General features: G+C 38.1%; 1 protein-coding gene and 2 non-coding genes across 3 annotated transcripts in view; 2 read left to right on the plus strand and 1 right to left on the minus strand.

Annotated features, from left to right (window-relative positions):
• Positions 1-8595: 8595 nt before the first annotated feature.
• LOC131994502 (U1 spliceosomal RNA) lies at positions 8596-8760 on the minus strand. The gene has a single exon (XR_009396792.1). It is a non-coding gene; the product is annotated as a U1 spliceosomal RNA (small nuclear RNA).
• A 3283-nt stretch (positions 8761-12043) lies between these two features.
• On the plus strand, positions 12044-12207 carry LOC131994505 (U1 spliceosomal RNA). Its single transcript, XR_009396795.1, has one exon. It is a non-coding gene; the product is annotated as a U1 spliceosomal RNA (small nuclear RNA).
• A 5191-nt stretch (positions 12208-17398) lies between these two features.
• The window catches only part of LOC106089431 (uncharacterized), a 77723-nt gene continuing 69854 nt past the window's right edge, over positions 17399-25267 (plus strand). The window contains exon 1 of the mRNA XM_059363115.1: positions 17399-17549. The gene's annotated coding sequence lies outside the window, so the exon portion shown is untranslated. The remainder of the gene's footprint in view (positions 17550-25267) is intronic.

The raw sequence follows: 25267 nt of genomic DNA on the forward strand, positions 1-25267 counted from the left end.
TTTCCTCCGCGTAAAACACGCTACACCCGTTACCCGAAGACTGCATGACTCCCTAATTATAAGGAACTCACTGTATGAAGACTCCTGCCCCGGTGCCCCAACCAGCTAGACCCACTTTGGTGTATAGGTGATCTTGCGAATGGCGGGGTTCCCCCATTCCAAAGAGTGCTTTCTGGAAAAGCGACTTGCAGACCGTCTATAAGCTACATAACCTGGTACATAATCCGTTGCACATCGTCAGCCCCCCTTAAAACAGACGAAAGCCTAAAGTTGGAGGAAATGTTCCGCATTTTATCAGTCTCATTGTCCCCTGCCTAAGCCCTCAACCCTTTTCTACCAAGTTTCGACAGGAGTAGAGCGCTCTCAGTTTGATTTCGACCCTTTGCTTAAGGCACCTTCTCAAGTTCAGTCAAGAATCACGCGCTCTGTCTTTCTGGCTCTTATGTCAAACCCTTTGGCCTGCTTCCTCAATGTCCCTTAAAGAAGGTCCCCAATAGTAGAGAAAAAGCGGCCACCCACCATGATGACAACGTCTCCAGTGTAGGCAACAACTTTTACCCTTCCTTCTTCGAATAACCACCACTAAAAATCAAAATTTCAGTTGGAAAACTTAAAATGGCTGTATCTTCTTAACTATGCGTCCTAGAGGGAAATGGGCATAAGGCCCATTTCTCCATCAAAAAATTCAAAATTTCATTGAAAATTCATTAGAAATCGAAATTTCAGCTATATAATTTTCTGATATCGGGAGGGGGCGGACCCTTCCCTTTTACGCAAAAAGTACTATACAAAAATAAAAGTGGACTATGCGTCCTAGAGGGAAATGGGCCTTAATTCGTCCATCCGAAAATTTAAAAATTTCATTGAAAATCCATTAGAAATCGAAATTTCAGTTCATTAGAAATCGAAATTTCAGCTATATAATTTTCTGATATCGGGAGGGGGGCGGACCCTTCCCCTTTACGCAAAAAGTACTATACAAAAATAAAAGTGGACCGATCAGGACAATATGGGATTCAAATGAAAGGTATTCAAGAGAAGAGTACCACTTTCATAATGAAAGTTTGGTGCATGAACCTTGGGGGCCGACCCAGCCCCAAAACCCCTTAAAATAGGTTTATTTGACGATCATGACAATATGGGGCTCAAATGAAAGGTATTCGGGAGTAGATTTCAAATCTGGCATACAAATTCAGATGGAAGTATAAGGGGTCACGCCACCCTTCAAAAACGCCAAAGGGCCCCTTATGACTATATGATACTTGGCTGAACCGATTTTCTTGAAATTTTCATAGATTGCGTACGTTTGTCTGGTAGGAAACATAGGCTATATAACTTTTAGATATTGGGTGGAGGCGGACCCTCCCCCTTATCCCCAAAAACACCACCCATATCCGAAAGTGATCCGATAGGCACAATAAGGGTATCAAATTAAAGCTTTTGGAGGCCAGAAAACGAATATGGTATTAAAAATTGGGTCCAAGTAGCAAGCAGGCCTCCCCAACCCCAAAACTCCTCTAAACAGATATATCCGAAGTTCATGTCAATATGGGACTCAAATGAAAAGTATTAGGCAGTAGATTACAAATATGGCATACAACATTAGGTTCAAGTAATGGGAGTTCGCCCTCTCCCAAATACCCCCAAATGGGCTTATTAGCCGACCATGATGATTACGAATATGAAATTAAAATTTGCTTTCAAGTATAGGTGGCGCTTTCCTCCTAAAGATATGTCAAATGGGTGATTTAACCCATTAGGACAATATGGGACTCAAATAAAAGGTATTTGAGAGTAGAAAACGAATTTGATATCCAATATTGGAGCCAAGTGTTTTGGGGTGCGCCCTAAAGCACCCCCTAAACTGAACATCATTGCCGCTGGGAATAAGGAACGAATTTGATATCTAATTTCAGTGAAAAGTGCCGTTGGCCGCCCCAGCCCAACATTAGGTCCAAGTAATGGGAGGTCGCCCACCCCTAAATACCCCCAAATGGGCTTATTAGCTGACCATGGCTATATGGGACTCAAATGAAAGGTATTAGGGAGTAGATTACGAATATGACATTGAAATTTGCTTTCAAGTCAAGGTGGCGCTTTTTCTCCTTAAGATATGTCAAATGGGTTATTTAACCCATTAGGACAATATGGGACTCAAATGAAAGGTATTTGAGAGTAGAACACGAATTTGATATTCAATATTGGAGCCAAGTGTTTTGGGGTACGCCCTAAAGTACCCCCTAAACTGAACTTCATTTCAGTAGGGAATAAAGAACACATGTGATATATATTTCCAGTGCAAAATGCCTGGTCGCCCCAGGCCCAAAACACCCTCCAAACGGTTCATATTTATCGGCCATGGCAATATGGGTCTCAAATTGAAGGGATTTGCAAGTGCAGCACGAATTTGATATCCATATTTGAGTCGAAATGTTTGAGGTGCCTTCCGTCCCCTAATGAGAATATTACCCTAAGGAAGAACATTACCACCAGGAACCGAGAAGGGTCAAATTCTCACACATAAATGAGTGCAGTCCGATTCAAGTTTAAACTCAATGACAAGGGGCCTTCTTTTTATAGCCGAATCCGAACGGCGTGTCGGCAGTGCGACACCTCTTTGGTGTGAAGTTTTACATGACATAGTAACTCCCAAATGTTGCCAGCATTGGGAGGGGAAAACCAGCGCTGAAAAATTTTTTCTGATGGTCTCACTAGGATTCGAACTCAGGCGTTCAGCGTCATAGGCGGACATGCTACGATGGCCTCCTCGGGAATGGTGGTTGCTATATAAAAATTCAAAAATAATTTCTTAAAACAATATTATGAAGCAAAATTCCCTGGGGCTCCAAAATCTATAAGGGAATGTAAAATTCCCTTTTCGGACCTCATACTACTCAACATAACTCAAAATGTAATTTATGCCATATAACGACGATGGTATTTTTGGAACATTTATTTTTAGTATTCTTAAAATTCACACATTTTACCCACACACACGCACACACACATATTTATTAGTAATTTAAAGTAAAAAAATATGCATATAAACTCAAAAATTATACGTTAATTATAGCGATTTGTATTAAACAATACGGCTTAATGCTTCGTTTTGTGTTAAATATGAATATTGATACGGGTTTCAAGTGCATTTAAAACGATGCAAAAAACAAAAAAAGTGTGTGCACCACAAATAATGTCGTTTCATTTATTTATTTACTTGTGCAAATAATTCGAAAAGTTCAGTTCAAATGTGGCATTTATGGTATCATTGAACTGACATCATCGCCATTTCAATTGCAATTGGCAATGCCCCCAAAATGTTACAAAGAGGGCGTCGGTGTCGTCGTCATCATCGTTGTGTCTGTCAGCCTTTAGTAATTTGCATAACCAATACTCAAATGTAATGTCAACAGTTCTTGTAATATTAAATTCACAAACACACACACACACACACACATACGAACTTTACTGATTTTGTTGCATTTTGAATTGACCATTTTGGGACTGATCAAAGATTGACTCCCCTAAATTGGCATATGAAATTGAAAATAAACGAAAACAAAATTTTAATTCTGGTGATATTATATTTTAATATAAAAAATATATAAATATGTTAAATATTAAAAAATATGGGGGAAATGACTTTAGGATTAAAACCAAAATCATTGACTCAGATGATCTTTGCTTGGAAGAAATTGCAAATTTTGCCCATGAACATTCCACTAAGGAACAGGGGCAAACTTCTCACATATCAATGAGTGCAGTCCGATTCAAGTTTAAGCTCAATGATAAGGGGCCTCCCTTTTATAGCCGAGTCCGAACGGCGTGCCGCAGTGCGACACCTCTGTGGAGAGAAGTTTTACATGGCATAGTACCTCACATATGTTGCCAGCATTAGGAGGGGAAAACCACCGCTGAAATTTTTTTCCTAGGTCTTGCCAGGATTCGAACCCAGGCGTTCAGCGTCATAGGCGGACATGCTAACCTCTGCGTTTCGGTGGCCTCCGGTGGAGGCAATAGCTCTCTAATATCTTTTTGGGGTGGGGACACTTCACCCTGAATGCGGATATCGAATTCGTGCCATTGTAGCCTATGACGCTGAACGCGTTCAAATCCTGACGAGAACATCGGACAAAGCGGTGTTTGTCCCCTCTTAATGTTGGCGACATTTGCTAGGTACAATGCCGTGCATGGTCATTTAAAAAATTTTCCTCAAAGAGGTGTCGCTCGGCGGGAAACCGTTCGGACTCGGCTATAAAAAAAGTCCCTTATCATTGAGTTTAAACTTGAATCGGAAAGCATTCATTGATGTGTGAGAATTTGCCCCTTCTCGGTCCCTGGTGGTTATGTTCTTCCTTAGGAAAATGTTCTCATTAGGGGAGAGAAATGGCACCTCAAACATTTCGACTCAAATATGCATATCAAATTCGTGCTGCACTTCCAAATTCCTTTTAATTTGTGCTCCATATTGCCATGGCCGGTTAATATGAACCGTTTGGAGGGTGTTTTGGTGCTGGGGCGGCCACCGGCACTTTGAACTGAAAATATTGGGTTGCCCAAAAAGTAATTGCGGATTTTTCATATAGTCGGCGTTGACAAATTTTTTCACAGCTTGTGACTCTGTGATTGCATTCTTTCTTCTGCCAGTTATCAGCTGTTACTTTTAGCTTGCTTTAGAAAAAAAGTGTAAAAAAAGTATATTTGATTAAAGTTCATTCAAAGTTTTATTAAAAATGCATTTACTTTCTTTTAAAAAATCCGCAATTACTTTTTGGGCAACCCAATAGATATCAACTTCGTTCTTTAATCCCCACGGGTGTTTAGGGCGTACCCCAAAAAGCACTTGGCCCCAAATTTGGATGTTAAATTCGTTATCTACGCTCAAATACCTTTCATTTGAGTCCCATATTGTCATAATGGGTCAAATAACCCATTTAATGGGAGGCCACCGTAGCGCAGAGGTAAGCATGTCCGCCTATGACGCTGAACGCCTGGGTTCGAATCCTGGCGAGACTATCAGAAAAAAATTTTCATCGGTGGTTTTCCCCTGCTAATGCTGGCAACATTTGTGAGGTACTATGTCATGTAAAACTTCTCTCCAAACAGGTGTCGCACTGCGGCACACCGTTCGGACTCGGCTATTAAAAGGAGGCCCCTTATCATTGAGCTTAAACTTGAATCGGACTGCACTCATTGATATGTGAAAAGTTTGCCCCTGTTCATTAGTGGAATGTTCATGGGCAAAATTTGCATTTGCAATCCATTTGATGTATCTTTAGGAGAAAAAGCGCCACCTAGACTTGAACGCAAATTTTTATGTCACATTCGTAATCTACTCCCTAATAGCTTTCAGTTTCAGTCAGGGAGTTTTGGGGTTGGGGCGGCCCGATGGGAATTTAGACTGAAATTTTAATACCATATTCGTATTCTACTCTCCAATACCTTTCTTTTGATACCTATATTGTTCCGATCGGTCTACTTTTGATTTTTGGTTGTGTTTTTGGCATAAGGGGGAGGGTCCGTCCCCCTTCCGATACCCAAAAATTATATAGCCTATGTTTCCTGCCAGACCAACCTACACAATATGCGAGAATTTCGAGAAAATCGGTTCAGCCGTTTTTCAGTCTATACGGAATCAACAAACCGAGTCCCATATATCCGTGATTGGCTAATGGACATATTTTGGCCGTTTTTGTGGGGGTGGGTGACCCCCTATACATCGACATGAATTTGTATGTGAGATTCGTTATCTACTGCCGCATACTTTTAATTTCATACCCATATTGTCCTTATCGGTCCACTTTTGAATTTGGGTGGTGTTTTTGGGGTAACGGTGGAGGGCCCGCCCCCTTCCGATATCAATAAATTTTAAAGCCTATTTCTACTTCCTGACCATATTCGTAATCTACTCCCGAATACCTTTCATTTGAGTCCCATATTGTCATAATCGTGAAATAAACCTATTTTAAGGGGTTTTGGGGTTGGGGCGGCCCCCCAGGTACTTAGACCCAACTTTTATTATGAAATTCGTACTCTACTCTTGAATACATTTCATTTGAATCCCACATTGTCTCAATCGGTCACCAATTTTTATACCCTCCACCATAGCATGGGGGGTATACTAATTTCGTCATTCTATCTGTCACTACTCGAAATATTCATCTGAGACCCCATAAAGTATATATATTCTTGATCGTCGTGACATTTTATGTCGATCTAGTCATGTCCGTCCGTCTGTCCGTCCGTCTATCTGTCGAAAGCACGCTAACTTCCGAAGGAGAAAAGCTAGCCGCTTGAAATTGTTCACAAATATCTTATTAGTGTAGGTCGGTTGGTATTGTAAATGGGCCATATCGGCCCATGTTTTGATATAGCTGCCATATAAACCGATCTTGGGTCTTGACTTCTTGAGCCTCTACAGTGCGCAATTCTTATTCGATTGGAATGAAATTTTGCATGACGTGTTTTGTTATGATACTTACCAACTGTGCCAAGTATGGTTGAAATCGGTCCATTTTTTGATATAGCTGCCATATAAACCGATCTTGGGTCTTGACTTCTTGAGCCTCTAGAGGGCGCAATTCTTATCCGATTTGAATGCATTTTGGCACGTACTATTTTTTATGATATCCAATAAATGTGCCAAGTAAGGTTAAAATCGGTCCATAACCTGATATAGCTGCCATATAAACCGATCTTGGGTCTTGACTTCTTGAGCTTCTAGAGGGCACAATTCCTATCCGATTTGGCTGAGATTTTGCATGACGTATTTTATTCTTACCTTCAACTACTGTGTCAATTAAGCTTTAAATCGGTTCATAACCTGATATAGCTGCCATATAAACCGATCTAGGGTCTTGACTTCTTGAGCCTCTAGAGGGCGCAATTCTTATCCGATTTGAATGCATTTTGGCACGTACTATTTTTTTATGATATCCAACATATGTGCCAAGTATGGTTCAAATCGGTCCATAACCTGATATAGCTGCCATATAAACTGATCTTGGGTCTTGACTTCTTGAGCTTCTAGAGGGCACAATTCCTATCCGATTCAGCTGAAATTTTGCATGACGTATTTTATTCTTACTTTCAACTACTGTGTCATATAAGGTTCAAATCGGTTCATAACCTGATATAGCTGTCATATAAACCGATCTGGGATCTTGACTTCTTGAGCCTGTAGAGGTCGCAATTATTATCCGATTTGGCTGATATTTGGTATTATGGCGTTTTCTATGACATACATATGTGCTAACCAGTAAGGAAAGGCAAAAGTCGGGCGATTAAGATCAGTAACAAAACAATCCGCGCCAAATTTTGTGCAGATCGGTTGAAAATTGTAGCTACTACGGCCATTTAAGTGCAAATCGTGCGATACAGGGAGCAACATTTATATCTGAACCGACTTTTACTAAAATAGCTCTCGTCCTTGGGTTAAAAAAGTGATATGTGCAAAATTTCGTGATTGGACAACAAATACGACCTGCATTTTGATTACAAGAATACATGGACTCACAGACGGACAGACGGGCATGGCTAAATCGAATCAGAAATTGATTCTGAGTCGATCGGTATACTTATCAATGGGTCTGGCTCTTCTCCTTCTTAGCGTTGCAAATAAATGCACAAACTTATAATACCCTGTACCACAGTGGTGGTGTAGGTTATAAATATGGTTCGAATCGGTTCAAAACCTGATAGAGCTCCCATATAAATCGATCTTCCAATTATACTTCTTGAGCCTCTAGAGGGCGCAACACTTTTTTAGTATGGCTGAAATTGCACACACACTTCTGCCTGCTATAATCTCCGACATAGGTGTAAATAAGGATGTTAATCGGTCAATAACCTGACATAACTCCCATATAAACTGATCCCCCAATTTTATTTCTTGAGCCACTATATAGCGCAATTCCTATAGGATTTGGCTGAAATCTTGCACCATGATTTCTAACTATAGTCTCCAACATACAAGTATGGCCCCAATCGGTCCATAACCTAATATATTGGGTTGCCCAAAAAATAATTGCGGATTTTTCATATAGTCGGCGTTGACAAATTTTTTTACAGCTTGTAACTCTGTAATTGCATTCTTTCTTCTGTCAGTTATCAGCTGTTACTTTTAGCTTGCTTTAGAAAAAAAGTGTAAAAAAAGTATATTTGATTAAAGTTCATTTTAATTTTTATTAAAAATGCATTTACTTTCTTTTAAAAAATCCGCAATTACTTTTTGGGCAACCTACAAAATCCGCAATTACTTTTTGGGCAACCCAATAGTTCCAATAGCATAGCAGTTCTTATCCATTCGCCTTTGTTTGCCTATAAAGATATACCGGGCAAAGAACTTGGTATATGAGATTCGGCCCAGCCTAACTTGACCCACTTTCACTTGTTGAAGCTAAGCATTCTCTTACCAGAACATGGGGGGACGCAGCCACATGGGGTTTTACAACCTTGTCGGGTGTATTGAAGGATCCCATATGAATAGTGACTTTTTGTATCTTGGGCGAAATACCAAACCTCCATCTGATAATGCTATACAAGCCATTTCTTGCCATTTTATTTGCTCCCAAAATTTTCACATTTATCAAATAGTTCGGGACGGCGCGTACGCCATTCCCGGCTATCAAAAATTGCACGCACGAGTTATTCACATTAGGAATAATCGCGGAGGTCAACTCAATCGTAGGTGCAATGATCAAGCCTCACTCCGGGGGAACCGCCTTCATGATCACGGTAACCCCTACGCCAGGTAAGTATGCTTTTCCCAGCTCTGGCATAACTTCTTATGTGGTAAGAGGCATGAGATGAATGAGAATTTTTTTGAGAAATGTTATTTCATAGTCTGAACAACATTGACACTGAAAGCAAGTCTTACACTATTGTGGCAGAGTTTGTGAAGAATGGTTCTTACCCAAGGGTGGATTTATTCAATGGAAGATGTGCCTACAAACATGCTACCAGCATATCTGTGGTGGTTGCTCTTGGTGGGCATTATCGTATCGTATAGGCTGTGTGTAAACATAATAAAATCCTTAGTTTTGTTTTTTATTTGACTATGATGCACTTTCATATGTTCCAAAAAGGTATTTGGCTTTCATGGCGCTCTTACTTTTAGAAAGCCATTGATAACAGTACGTTATTGGTTTTTTCTCACCACCTTTTTCTTTCCAAGATACATAAGGAAGAGAACACTTGAAATCAAAGATAAGCAAACAACAACAAGTTATGTTAGCTCGTAATGAAAACGAATGATGCCAATTACTAATTGGATGAGATTCATTGAAATACTTGCTCGCATTCAAGTGATTAAGAATGATTTCGTGATAAATGTTTATTTTTGGAACGAAAACAATCTGAAATGTGATGCGTGTGTTTGAGTGTGGTGCTAAGCTCAAGTGAGTTATTAAAGTGGATGTTTAAAAAGAAAAAAAAAAAAAAACCAAAAACTCCAAAGTTAATGAAATATGGAAAGCAATGTTGAACAAATGTTTTTGTTGAATGTAAACAAAAGACTTAAGACACAAACGTGCTAATAAATAAACACATGAATGGAACAGCAGCCAAAGACGAAGATGCAAATCGATAAACAAATCAAAATAACAAAACAATAAACAACCACTTTATAACAACAAGCATGTGATGTGATATCCAATGGAAAAGTTATGCATATCCATCACCTAAGCGATTGAATTCCAATTTCATTTGATGCGTTCATTAAGACATTCGACATTCGCCATTCGGTAAAGGAGTCATCCACATATTAACGATGCAAACGAGAAACGCAGACTAAAAACTGATTAATTTTTGTTTCGCATACTTAGAAGTGTTTAGCAGTTATTAAGAATTTGGCAAGGGGTTATTAATTGTTCTTCCTGATTTATTTCCCACACTTCCTTCTTTAAATATGCAGTTTTTTTTAAAAAACAATTTAAAATAATTTTTATACCCTACACCACTACTGTGGTACAGGGTATTATAATTAGTAACACCCATTTATAGTTTGTAACACCCAAAAGGAAGAGAGATAGACCCATTGATAGGTTTACCGATCGACTAAGAATCACTTTCTGGATCGATTAAGCGATCATGTCCGTCCGTCTGTCTGATGAAATCACGCTAGAGTCTTTAAAAATAAAGATATTGAGCTGAAACTTTGCACAGATTGTTTTGTTGTTCATAAGCAAGTTATGTTCGAAAATGGGCTATATCGGACTATATCTTGATATAGCCCCCATATAGAACGATCGGCCGATTTAGGGTCTTGGGCGCATAAAAGCCAAATTTATTATCCGATTTTGCTGAAATTTGGAACAGTGAGTTGTGTAAGGCCCTTCGACTTCATTCGTAAATTTGGACCAGAACGGTTCAGATTTGGATATAGCTGCCATGTAGACCGATCCTCCGATTTAGGGTCTTAGGCCCATAAAAGCCACATTTATTATCCGATTTGGATGAAATTTGGGACAGTGAGTTGTGTTAGGCCCTTTTACTTTATTCGTAAATTTGGCTCTGATCGGTCCGGATTTGGTTATAGCTGCCATATAGACCGATCCTCCGATTTAGGGTCTTAGGCCCATAAAAGTCACATTTATTATCCGATTGTGCTGAACTTTGGGACAGTGAGTTGTGTTAGGCCCTTCGACTTCATTTGTAAATTTGGTCCAGATCAGTCCAGATTTGGATATAGCTGCCATATAGACCGATCCTCCGATTTATGGTCTTAGGCCCATAAAAGCCACATTTATTATCCGATTTTGCTGAAATTTGGGACAGTGAGTTGTGTTAGGCCCTTCGACTTCGTTCGTAAATTTGGCCCAGATCGTTCTAGATTTGAATATAGCTGCCATGTAGACCGATGTCTCGATTTGAAGTCTTGGCCCTATAAAAGCCGCATTTATAATCCGATTTCACTGAAAATTGACAGTGACTTATGTTAGGCTTTTCGACATCCGTGTCGTATTTCATATTTTTCACCGAATTTTGATGAAAGGTGGTTTAGATATATACCCGAGGTGGTGGGTATCCAAAGTTCGGCCCGGCCGAACTTAACGCCTTTTTACTTGTTTTTATTATTTTTATGCTTTGCACAAAATAATATGGGGTATGCTACTCTTGTCATTCCATTTGCTGTACATGGAACTAAAAAAAAATTATTTAAATATTTTCCAATTTCATTGTTGCTTTACCCTATGATCTTCACTGCAAATTACTCCAAGTTTTAGCGTCTCAAAGTTTTTTTTTATTCGTATTGTTTAGTATTTGATAACATTTTAATTTTCTTAATGAACTGTTGCTATAATCATAGCAATAGCATCATTTTAGTCCATTTTCGAATATATTAGGCTGCTGAAGACCTTCAATTGATTGAACCCATTTAAATATATTCCGGCCTGGTAATTTGTGTGTTCATAGATACAATTACAAAATGATTAGTTTTGAAATGATTGCGGTGGTAATTACATTCTGATATCTGTATCATTAAAGGCTTTATTTTAATTAACTGAATATTTGAGAGTTTGGTTTTTGGCAACTCATTCTCGTATATTGCTTTAAAATTACAATTTGTCTGTTTAGGCCTACCATATGCCATTAATAATGAATATCGCTGCCATGCTGTGTTGAACTAATCACTGTTTTCTTTGTGTTATCCAACCCCATTCAGCAAGATGCTTCCACTCGAAGAGTTAGGGATGAAGAAGTCAAGCAGCAAAGATACTTCAATGTAAGTCTAATTGCATTGTTCGTGGATGACCATTGGGCAGACAACTAAATCAGCACTGAAAAACAAGCAATCCAAGTTAAAATGCTCAACATTCACAGTTTGGGTGGTAGGGATGCACTCCAACCCTTGTTGCATAGTAGTAGGTAGCCATGGCTTCTATTCTTGCATTGTGGGTTCACATATTAGCAACAAATTTTGTGTCCCTATTTCGTATTTTTAAGGTACATTATCCAAGTGTTTTCAAAATTTGATCCCAATACTTCTCATTGAGCTCATAGTAGTCTCTACGTAAGAGCTCTTAACTGAGCAGAGATAAGCATACTTACCTGGCGTAGGGGCTACCGTGATCCTGAAGGCGGTTCCCCCGGAGTGAGGCTTGGTCATTGCACTTCGATTGAGTTGACCCCCGCGATTATTCCTAATGTGAATAACTCGTGCGTGCAATTTTTGATAGCCGGGAATGGCGTACGCGCCGTCCCGAACTATTTAATGCATTCGAAATTATTGAATAGATTGAAAAAGTTTAGGTTTGCGGAAAATTTAACTACTTTTTTCAATTTTAATAAAAATGTTTTTGATGTTTTATCCTGCAGATATGGTAAGATCAGTAACAAAACAATCCATGCTCAATTTTGTGTAGATCGGTTGAAAATTGTAGTTACTACGGCCATTTAAGTGCAAATCGGGCGATACATATATATGGGAGCTATATCTAAATCTAATCCGATTTTGATGAAATTTTGCAGATATGCTAAAATTAGTAACGAAACAATCTAAGCCAAATTTTGTGCAGATCGGTTGAAATTTGTCCTTACTACGGCAATTTAAGTGAAAATCGGGCGATACATATATATGGGAGCTATATCTAAAGCTGAACCGATTTTGATGAAAATTTGCAGATAAGTTAAGATTGGTAGCAAAACAATCCGTGCCTAATTTTGTGCAGATACATATATATGGGAGCTATATCTAAATCTGAACCGATTTTGATGAAATTTTGCAGATATGCTAAAATTAGTAACGAAACAATCCACGCTCAATTTTGTGCAGATCGGTGAAAAATTGTAGCTACTACGGCCTTTTAAGTGCAAATCGGGCGATACATATATATGGGAGCTATATCTAAAGCTGAACCGATTTTGATAAAAATTTGCAGATAAGTTAAGATCAGTAGCAAAACAATCCGTGTCTAATTTTGTGCAGATCGGTTGAAAATTGTAGCTCCTAGGGCCTTTTAAGTGCAAATCGGGCGATTCATACATGGGAGCTATATCTAAATCTGAACCGATTTTGATGAAATTTTGCAGATATGCTATAATCGGTAACAAAACAATCCACGCTCAATTTTGTGCAGATCGGTTAAAAATTGTAGCTACTACGGCCTTTTAAGTGCAAATCGGGCGATACATATATATGGGAGCTATATCTAAATCTGAACCGATTTTGATGAAATTTTGCAGATATGCTAAAATCGGTAACAAAACAATCCACGCTCAATTTTGTGCAGATAGGTTGAAAATTGTAGCTACTAGGCCCAGTTAAGTGCAAATCGGGCGATATATATATATGGGAGCTATATCTAAATCTGAACCGATTTTGATGAAAATTTGCAGATATCTTAAAATCAGTAACAAAACAATCCATGCTCAATTTTGTGTAGATCGGTTGAAAATTGTAGCTACTACGGCCATTTAAGTGCAAATCGGGCGATACATATATATGGGAGCTATATCTAAACCTGAACCGATTTTGATGAAATTTTTCAGATATGTTAAAATCGTAAACGAAACAATCCATGCTCAATTTTGTGCAGATCGGTTAAAAATTTTAGCTCCATTTAAGTGCAAATCGGGCGATACATATATATGGGAGCTATATCTAAATCTGAACCGATTTTGATGAAAATTTACAGATGTATTAAGATCAGTAGCAAAACAATCCGTGCCAAAGTTTGTGAAGATCAGTTGAAAATTGTCCTTACTACTGCAATTTAAGTGCAAATCGGGCGATACATATATATGGGGGCTATATCTAAATCTGATCCGATGTTGATGAAAATTTGCAGATATCTTAAAATCAGTAACAAAACAATCCATGCCAAATTTTGTGCAGATCGGTTGAAAATTTTAGCTACTACGGCCATTTAAGTGCAAATCGGGCGATACATATATATGGGAGCTGCATCTAAATCTGAACCGATTTTGATGAAATTTTGCAGATATGTTAACATCAGTAACAAAACAATCCATGCCAAATTTTGTGCAGATCGTTTGAAAATTGTCGCTACTAGGGCCATTTAAGGGCAAATCAGGCGATACATATATATGGGAGCTATATCTAAATCTGAACCGATTTTTATCAAAATCAATAGCGTTCGTCCTTGGGCCAAAACAGTGATATGTGCAAAATTTCGTTATGATTGGACAACAAATACGACCTGCACTTTGATTACAAAAATACATGCTCTCACAGACGGGCAGACTGACATGGCTAAATCGAATCAGAAAGTGATTCTGAGTCGATCGGTATACTTATCAATGGGTCTAGCTCTTCTCCTTCTTAGCGTTGCAAACAAATGCACAAATCTATAATACCCTGTACCACAGTGGTGGTGTAGGGTATAAAAACAAGTAAAAGCGTGCAAGTTCAGCCGGGCCGTACAAAATTTCAGCCAAATCGGACAAAAATTGTGGCTCCCAGGGCCTTAAGAAGTCAGATCAGGAGATTGGTTTTTATGGGAGCTATATCATGTTCTTGACCGATTTGGACCGTACTTCACACAGTTATTGAGAGTCATAACAGAACACTATGTACAAAATTTCAGCCAAATCGAACAAAAATTGTGTCTTCCATGGGCTCAAGAAGTCAAATCGGGTGATCGGTTTATATGGGAGCTATATCGGGTTCTTGACAGATTTGGACCTCACTTGGCACAGTTGTTGGAAGTTATAACAGAACACTATGTGCAAAATTTTAGACAAAAATTGTGGCTTCCAAGGTCTTAAGAAGTCAAATCGGGAGATCGGTTTACATGGGAGCTATATCCAAATCCTCACAGCTTCTTTACAAGTTGCGACTTGGTCCTTAGTCTGCTCTAGCCAGCGACAGCAAAGCAGTAGACCTATCCCTGTCTAGATTTGGCCTCATAAATTTGGAATGTTCGCAATTTGTGACCATATATTGGGTTGCCCAGAAAGTAATTGCGGATTTTTTAAAAGAAAGTAAATCCATTTTTAATAAAACTTAGAATGAACTTTAATCAAATATACTTTTTTTACACTTTTTTTCTAAAGCAAGCTAAAAGTAACAGCTGATAACTGACAGAAGAAAGAATGCAATTACAGAGTCACAAGCTGTGAAAAAATTTGTAAACGCTGACTATATGAAAAATCCGCAATTACTTTTTGTGCAACCCAATATTATTCGTTGCCCTTCCTGCACTAATTCCACATATTGCTGTTTCCCCGGTCTCGCAAGCTCATCTGCTTTACAATTCTCTGGGATATCTCTGTGGTCCGGCACCCAGAACATGTGAATTTTGAATTGTTCAGCCATCTCGTTGAGAGATCTACAACAGTCGAAGGCGGTTTTTGGGTATAAAAACGAAAGACTTAAGACACAAACTTGGCAAAATAATTATTTAAATCTCAGTAACAATATGCTTAATTTGCAGTTATTATACCCACCACCGAAGGATGAGGGTATATTCATTTTGTCATTCCGTTTGCAACACATCGAAATATCCATTTCCGACCCTACAAAGTATATATATTCTTGATCAGCGTAAAAATCTAAGACGATCTAGACATGTCCGTCCGTCTGTCCGCCTGTCTGTTAAAATCACGCTACAGTCTTCAAAAATAGAGATATTGAGCTGAAACTTTGCACAGAATATTTTTTTGTTCATAAGCAGGTTAAATGCGAAGATGGGCTAAATCGGACTATATCTTGACATAGATCCCATATAGACCGATCCGCCGATTTAGGGTCTTAGGCCCATAAAAGCCACATTTATCATCCGATTTTGCTGAAATTTGGGACAGTGAGTTGTGTTGGGCCCTTCGACATCCTTCGTCAATTTGGCCCAGATCGGTCCGGATTTGGATATAGCTGCCATATAGACCGATCATTCGATTTAGGGTCTTAGACCCACAAAAGCTACATTTATTATCCGATTTTGCTGAGATTTGGGACAGTGAGTTGTGTTAGACCCCTTGGCATCCTTCAACAATTTGGTTCAGATCGGTCCAGATTTGGATATAGACCGATTCTCCGATTTAGGGTCTTAGACCCATAAAAGCCACATTTATTATCCTATTTTGCTGAAATTTGGGACAGTGTGTCATGTTAGATCCCTTGACATACCTCTGCATTGTGGCTCAGATCGGTCCAGATTTGGATATAGCTGCCATATAGACCAATCTTCCGATTTAAGGTCTTAGGCCCATAAAAGCCACATTTATCATCCGACTTTGCTGAAATTTGGGACAGTGAGTTGTGTTAGGTCCCTCGACATCCTTCGTCAATTTGGCCCACATAGGTCCAGATTTGGATATAGCTGCCGTATTGGCCTATCTGCTGATTTAGGGTCTTAGGCCCATAAAAGCCACATTTAATTTCCGATTTTGCTGAAATTTAGGACAGTGGATTGTGTAAGGCCCCTCGACATCCCTCGTCAATTTGGCCCACATCGGTCCAGATTTGGATATAGCTGTCATATAGACCGATCCTCAGATTTAAGGTCTTAGACCCATAAAAGCCACATTTATTATCTGATTTAGCTGAAATGTGGGACAGTGAGTTGTGTTAGGCCAAATCGGATCATATTTCGATATTAGTGCTATGGGACATATGGTATGCAATTTTCATCGGATTTTGATGAAAGGTGGGTATCCAAAGTTCGGCCCGGCCGAACTTAACGCCTTTTTACTTGTATTTTATTATATTGTTATCAAAACGCCTAAAAGAAATTATTCAATTTCGAATTAACAGAAAAAAAAATCTTACATTCAAATTTGTCATTAAAAAATGTTTAGGATTTTTTGTTTATTTATTTCAAGTGTCGTATTGAAAGATGCCGCTATTAATTAAACATTAAAAAAGACACATCGCGATAAAGAAATATTAGCTTATAATTAGTAAATAAATGGCATTTCATCACCTTCATATGTGAGGAACAAAACCTCACAAACCTTTTAGAGGCATTTAAACATGTTGCTGCAACTTGTTGCCCAACACCAAAGAATTTATTTTATTTCATTGCTATGTTAACAATTTCTCCATTAGTTTTTATGATGCCGCTCCTCGCTCATTGTGTTTTTTTTTAGACATTGTTGTAAAATTCAGTTCTTCTCCCAGATGTTGCCAACAGCAGAAGCAGTGTCTCAAAGCAATGGCTAACCATTGCTGTTGGTAGCAAACAAACCCGGTTAAACCCGGTTGGTGTACTTAGTGGTTTGGTTTGCTGGCCAACTGGCTGTCTGGTTGGCTGGCTGGCTGGCTGGCTGGCTGGATGGCTGTTTGTTTGCTTGTATTGTTTCATTCAAAACACAAAAGCCGCTGTTCAGTTTGTGCTGAGTTTTTTTTGTTTTATTTTTAAGTCGGCACTTGGCTTGAGTTTGTAAGTTGGATGGAGTACGTTTTTCATTTCTCAATGGAGGGAAAAAAGACTTGGAGTTGAATCGCTTGCATTTGGCGAATTCAGTGTGACTCGTGTCTTCAAAGTGTTTTGTCACGCCAAAGCATTTGATCGCGTAAATTTCATTTCGTGAAATTCGAAAAGCCTAACGGTCAGAACAGACAAAAAGTGATTGTGAGAAAAATTGTAAGAATAATAAATTAATGAAGAAAGAATATATATATTTTATTATAAAAAATTTATTGCACAAAATCGCACTCAAAGAGAAGTAAAATAAACTAAAAACTAAAAATACATAAAAAAAAAATTTAAAAAAAAATCAACTGCATGATGCACTGTTGTAATGTGACAAAACAAGAACTCCAAAACGACACAACTAATTTTTTTTTTTAATTTTTTTTAATGGATAAATCATTCTAGCTAGACATATGTCTAGTTGTGACATCAACTTTGAAATGGATTACCTTTTTTAAAGCTCAAGGAGTATGTCATCCCCTTCACTATCATCATTGTAACACAAATCAAGAGTTCTTGGAAATTCTTAATGCCATAAAAATCACCTTCACAAGCTTCTGGATATTTTATAAAGTGTTTTCAATTGAAATTGTGTAAAAAAAAAAACTTAAATAATGAACAACATTAATCAAAAATATATCAATTATGAACTGTAAGACTGAATGAAAAGAGTGTCTCTATGACAGTACTTAATTTTTTGATTGATTTTTTTTAATAAGTAAATAAAAAGACCACTTGACAATACAACAAGTAAAAAGACGTTAAGTTGGGCCGGGCCGAACTTTGGACACCCACCACCTCGGGTGTTTATGTAAACCCCCTTTCGCCACAATCAGCTTTATATAAATACAATCCGATTTTTACCATATTTGGGTCGAATGGCGGGTGGCCTAAAACTATGCACTGTTACAAATTTCAGCGAAATTGGGTGATAAGTAAAGCTATTATGGGTTTCAGATCCCTTACCGGGAGATCGGCCTATATGGCAGCTATATCTAAATATGGAATGAACATTTAGGTCAGATGTCGGGAGGCTTAAAATAACCTACTATTTTAAATTTCACCGAAATCAGGTAATAAATTAAGCTGTAATGGGCTTCAGGCCCTTTATCGTGAGATCGGTCTATATGACAGCTATATCTATTTATATTCCGATCTGAACTATATTTAAGTCAGATGTCGGGAAGCCTTAAATTACTCTCTGTTTCAAATTTTAGCGAAATCGGATAAAAAACAAGTAAAAGCGTGCTAAGCTCGGCCGGGCCGAATCTTATATACCCTCCTCCATGAATCGCATTTGTCGAGTTTTTTTCCCGGCATCTCTTCTTAGGCAAAAAAGGATATAAGAAAAGATTTGCTCTCCTATTAGAGCTATATCAAGATATGGTCCGGTTTGGACCACAATTAAATTATATGTTGGAGACCTGTATAAAATGTCAGCCAATTCGAATAAGAATTGCGCCCTTTGGGGGCTCAAGAAGTAAAATAGAGAGATCGATTTATATGGGAGCTGTATCGGGCTATAGACCGATTTAGACCATAATAAACACGTATGTTGATGGTCAAGAGAGGATCCGTCGTACAAAATTTCTGGCAAATCGGATAATAATTTCGACATCTAGAGGCTCAAGAAGTCAAGATCCCAGATCGGTTTATATGGCAGCTGTATCAGCTTATGAACCGATTTAAACCTTATTTGACACAGTTGTTGAAAGTAAGAATGAAATACGTCATCCAAAATTTCAGCCAAATTTGATAAGAATTTCGACATCTAGAGGCTCAAGAAGTCAAGTCCCCAGATCTGTTTATATGAGGCTATATCAGATTATGAACCGATTTGAACCATACTTGGCACAGTTGTTGGATATCATAACGAAATACTTCGTGCAAAAAATTCATTCAAATCGGATAAGAAATGCGCCCTCTAGAGACTCAAGAAGTCAAGACCCAAGATCGGTTTATATGACAGCTATATAAGGTTATATACCGATTTGAACCATACTTGGCACAGTTGTTGGATATCATAACAAAACACCACGTGCAAAATTTCATTCCATTCGGATAAGAAATGCGCCCTCTAGTGGCTCAAGAAGTCAAGACCCAAGATCGGTTTATATGGCAGCTATATCAAAACATGTATCGATATGGTTCATTTACAATACCCACCGACCTACACTAATAGGAAGTATTTGTGCAAAATTTCAAGCGGCTAGCTTTACTCCTTCGGAAGTTAGCGTGCTTTCGACAGACAGACGGACGGACGGACATGGCTAGATCGACATAAAATGTCGCGACGATCAAGAATATATATAATTTATGGGGTCTCAGACGAATATTTCAAGTAGTTACAAACAGAATGATGAAATTAGTATCCTATGGTGGAGGGTATAAAAATAAAGCGATCTGAATCATATACAACATGGATGTCGAAAAGCCTAACATAAGTCAATGTGTCAAATTTCAGTTTAAACAGATTATAAATGCATCTTTTTTGGGGCGAAAACTTTAAATCGAGATATCGGTCTGTATGGCAGCTATATGCAAATCTTGATCGATCTAGATGAAATTGCAGATATGTGTGGAGGGGCTTAACTTAACTCTCTGTCCCAAATTTCAACAACATCGGACAATAAATGCGCATTTTATGGGCCAAAACATTAAATCGAGAGATCCGTCTATATGGTAGCTATATTCAAATCTGGACCGATCTAAGTGAAATTGAAAAAGTATGTCAAGGGGCTTAACACATCTCGCTGTCCCAATTTTCAGCAAAATCGGATAATAAATGTGGCTTTTATGGGCCTAAGACCCTAAATTGGAGGATTGGTCTATATGGCAGTTATATCCAAATCTGGACCAATCTGGGCTAAATTGAAGAAGAATGTCGAAGGGCCTAAAACTCACTGTCCCAAATTTCGATGAGATCGGACAATAAATGAGACTTTTACTGAACCAAAACTTTAAATCGAGAGATCGGTCTATATGACAGCTATATCCAAATCTAGACCGATCAGAGCCAAACTTAACTGGGATGTCGACTGACCTAACACAACTCTCTGTCTAAAATTTCAGCAAAATCGGATAATAAATGTGGCTTTTATGAACCTGAGACCCTAAATCGGTGGGTCGGTCTATATGGCAGCTATATCCAAATCTGAACCGATCTGGGCCAAACTTAGTAGGAATGTCGAAGGGCCTTGCACAACTCACTGTCCCAAATTGCCAGTAAAATCGGATAATAAATGTGGCTTTTATGGGCCTAAGACCTTAAATCGGCAGATCGGTCTATATGGGGCTATATGAAGATATAGTCCGATATAGCCCATCTTCTCACTTAACCTGCTTATGGACAAAAAAAGAATCTGTGCAAAATATCTCTATTTTTAAGGTCTGTTGCGTGATTTCAACAAACAGACAGACGGACGGACATGACTAGATCGTCTTAGATTTTTACGCTGATCAATAATATATATACTGGGGTCGGAAATGGATATTTCGATGTGTTGCAAAAGGAATGACTACACCCCCATCCTTCGGTGGTGGGTATAAAAAGTGGTCCCTTATCATTGAGCTTAAGTTTGGATCGGACAACACTCAAGGAGGTGGAACATTACGTTGAAAAATTCAACTCTGCGAACAAATCCCACAAAAGCAATGTGCAAAAGTTAAAGAATTTACAACTTTGATGATTGAAATCGAGCGTCATTCTGTGTTGTCATACATGAAGTAGTGTTTTAAGGCGTCAATGTTAAAAATTTGTAAACTTTTGCGTTTTACTGTTTTGACATTTTCTTGCAGAGTTGTATTTTTCAACACAAAGCTCTTTAAGGCGCTCATTCTGTTTTAGTCTTCATTGATATGTGAGCAGTTTGCACCCTTTTCCTTATTGGAAAGTTAGCGAGCATATTTGCATTTGGATTATTGGGCAGATTAAGCGTCCTAGCATTTTCAGCGACTTAAACAGAAAGGGAATGTATTTCAGTTCAATACGTGACCATTTACGAACGACTTATTACAGATTACTGACAAAAATACAAATACAAATTTGCCCATGAACATTCCATTAAGGATTAGGGAAAAACTTCTCACATACAGACAGACAGACAGACAGACAACCCTAAATCGAATACGAAAGTGATATGCCGAAGTGATCGGCATACTTATCAATGTCGCAGGAAAAAGCTCAAGTCCATTGTCTCTACGCACGTGTCTGTCTTCGCTCAATTTATTTATTGATCGCAACCATCGTAAAGCCCCTACATTATGCCAGCCTTAGAGACAAGTGTCATGATGATAACCTATCAGCACTACAATACATTGTCTGCCAACCCCAAAGTCAACATCGAAAAGTCCCAAATCCGTATTGTAATGTGTGAGTGGCAATAATTGCACCACATTTTGCATTTGTTCGAATTTATCACCAAAACATGTTGTGTGACACTTTTTTCCTTTTCTCTTATCGAACAAAATGATCTTGAAATTTACGATACATTTTTTTGTGAGTTGCGGTTGCAAATACATTCAATATAGGCTAAATGAAAGCCCAAATGGTATCATCACCTTCCACACACAAAGCAAATGATTGGAGTTGAGGTTGTTGCGGATAATGGGGAAAAATATGTACACTCTACCCCCAAGTCATTATGGGGTTTTTGTAAATTTCAACACCATTGCGATTATGAGGATGACTGTGTGGCTGCCGTTGATGAGCAGACAAATGATGAACATTGTGGGTGAAGATTTTATTTTTTATGCTTTGTGAAAGATGAAAATCATTATTGCTACCATAATTCATCTCTATGTCAGACGTAAACGGTTCACTTTTCAAGGTAATGAGGCCAGCAAAGTTTGCCAAATACAAATTGCCGATGTAGCCCACATCTGTAATAGTGCTGATAAGAGGTGAGATGATGAAGAAATTTGCAACATATTTGTTGTGTGTTAAAAAATTAGATAAGCTTAATGTTTTAATTATTTTGTAACAAAATAAATAATAAAATTTTAAGTGGGTGGGAGTCCCTATAAAGCCGCATTGTTTTTGACTCATGCTTTGAGCATGCTCAAATTGAGATATTTCGATGATAATAGAAAACTTTGTTCGTTTTAATGAGTTAATTGAAACAAATCTTGCCTTGTGATTATAAACTAACAGCAATGAAAACCAAACTATTGGGTTGCCCAAAAAGTAATTGCGGATTTTTTAAAGAAAGTAAATGCATTTTTAATAAAACTTAGTTTTTTACTTTTTTACACTTTTTTTCTAAAGCAAGCTAAAAGTAACAGCTGATAACTGACAGAAGAAAGAATGCAATTACAGAGTCACAAGCTGCGAAAAAATTTTTCAAAGCCAACTATTTATATGAAAAATCCGCAATTACTTTTTGGGCAACGCAATATAATAGTTTTCTCAAGTTTGTTGTCCAAGTCTTTTGATTTCAAAGCAATACTACAAGCTTTAGTCATTTTTGACAATTTTAACTTCAATATTTTGAGGTGCTTTAAACGGAATGACCAAACACCCATCCTCTGGTGGAGAATATAAACACTTAAAGGCTCAATTTTGAAATCTATTGAATTAAACAAATTATCACATTGAAATAAATTTAACAAATAAAAAGGCATTAAGTTCGGCAGGGCCAAACATTGGATACCCACAACCTCGGGTGTGTATGTAAACCGGTGAAAATTGCATACCATATGTCCCATAATAGTTATATCGAAACATGTTCCGATTAGAACCAAGTACTAATAAGTACAAGTCATTGTTCAATTGTGTATAACAAAATATTGGTCTTTCTAGTAGCTGTATCTAAAAAATAAACCTATCTGAACCATATACGACACGGATGCCGAAGAGCCTAACATAAGTCACTTTGTCAAATTTTAGTGAAATCGGACAATAAATGCGCCTTTTATGGGCCCAAAACCTTAAACCGGTCTATATGGCACCTATATCTAAATCTTGACCGATCTGAGCCAAATTAAAGAAGGATGTCGAAGAGCCTAACATAACCCACTGTCTCAAATTTCAGCAAAATCGCATAATAAATGTGGCTTTTATGGGCCTAAGACCCTAAATCGAGAGACCAGTCTATATGGCAACTATATCCAGATCTGGGCCGATCTGGGCCAAACTGAAGAAGGATGTCGAAAGGTTTAAGATAACTCGCGGTCCCAATTTTCAGCAAAATCGGATAATAAATGTGGCTTTTATGGGCCTAAGACCCTAAATCGAGAGATCGGTCTATATGGCAGCTATATCCAAATCTGAACCGATGTGAGCCAAATTAAAGAGGGACGTCGAACAACCTATGACAACTCACTGTCCCCAATTTCAGCAAAATCGGATAATAAATGTGGCTTTTATGGGCCTAAGACCCTAAATCGGAGAATCGGTCTATATGGCAGCTATATCCAAATCTAAACCGATCTGAGTCAAATTAAAGAGGTATGTCAAAGGTCCTTAGACAACTCACTGTCTCAAATTTCAGCGACATCGGACAATAAATGTGGCTTTTATGGGCCTAAAACCCTAAATCGGAGGATCGGTCTATATGGCAGCTATATTCAAATCTTAACCGATCTGAGTCAAATTGAACAGGGATATCGAAGGTCCTAAGACAACTCACTTTCTCAAATTTCAGCGACATCGGAAAATAAATGTGGCTTTTATGGACCCAAAACTTTAAATTAAAACTAAGATCGGTCTATATGGCAGCTATATCCTAATCTGAACCGATCTGGGCAAAACTGAAGAAAGTTATCGAAGGGCCTAACACAACTCGCTGCCCCAATTTTCAGCAAAATAGGATAATAAATGCGACCTTTATGGGTCCAAAACCTTAAATCGAGATATCGGTCTATATGGCAGCTATATCCAAATCTGAACCGATCTGAGCCAAATTGATGAAGGATGTCGAAGGACCTAAACTAACTCACTGTTCCAATTTTCAGTAAAATCGGATAATAAATGTGGCCTTTATGGGCCTAAGACCCTAAATCGGCAGATCGGTCTATATGGCAGCTATATCCAGATCTGGGCCTATCTGAGCCAAATTGAAAAACGATATCGAAGGTCCTAATACAACTCACTGTCTCAAATTTCAGCGACATCGAACAATAAATGTGGCTTTTATGGGCCTAAGACCCTAAATCGGAGGTTCGGGGTATATGGCAGCTATATCCAAATCTGAACCGATCTGGGCCGGATTAAAGAAGGATGTCGAAGTATAAATAAAATAAGGATGTCGTTCGAAGGATGTCGAAGGATAAATAAAATAACTAAAATAACTCACTGTTTTAGTTTTCAGCAAAATCGGATAATAAATGTGGCTTTTATGGGCCTAAGACCCTAAATCGGCAGAACGGTCTATATGGGGGCTATATCAAGATATAGTCCGATATAGCCCATCTTCGATTTCAACCTGCTTATGAACAAAAAAAGAATCTGTGCAAAATTTTAACTCAATATCTGTATTTTTAAAGACTGTAAAGTGATTTCAACAGACAGACGAACAGACGGACGGACATGTCTAGATGGTCTTAGATTTTTACGCTGATCGAGAATGTACCTTAAAGGGTCGGAAATGGATATTTCGATGTGTTGCAAATGGAATGACTAAATGTGTATACCCCATATCCGATGGTGGTGGGTATAAAAACCATAAAAATACCTTTAAATAAAATAAATTGGTCATTGTTGAAGGACTTTAGAAAATCTCTTCATTTTGTCATGTTACCATATGTCTAATACAGACGGCAAAAAGCGTTTTTTACTATGCTTTTAATTGATTGATTTTAAGCAAATCACGTTCTGTGGTCATAATTTATCATCAATGAAAAATAAGCCATAATATGTTATTCAAGTTTGTTGTTTAAGTCTTTTGATT

Source organism: Stomoxys calcitrans, chromosome 1, assembly GCF_963082655.1.
Source record: "Stomoxys calcitrans chromosome 1, idStoCalc2.1, whole genome shotgun sequence".
NCBI classification, from domain to species: Eukaryota; Metazoa; Arthropoda; class Insecta; order Diptera; family Muscidae; genus Stomoxys; species Stomoxys calcitrans.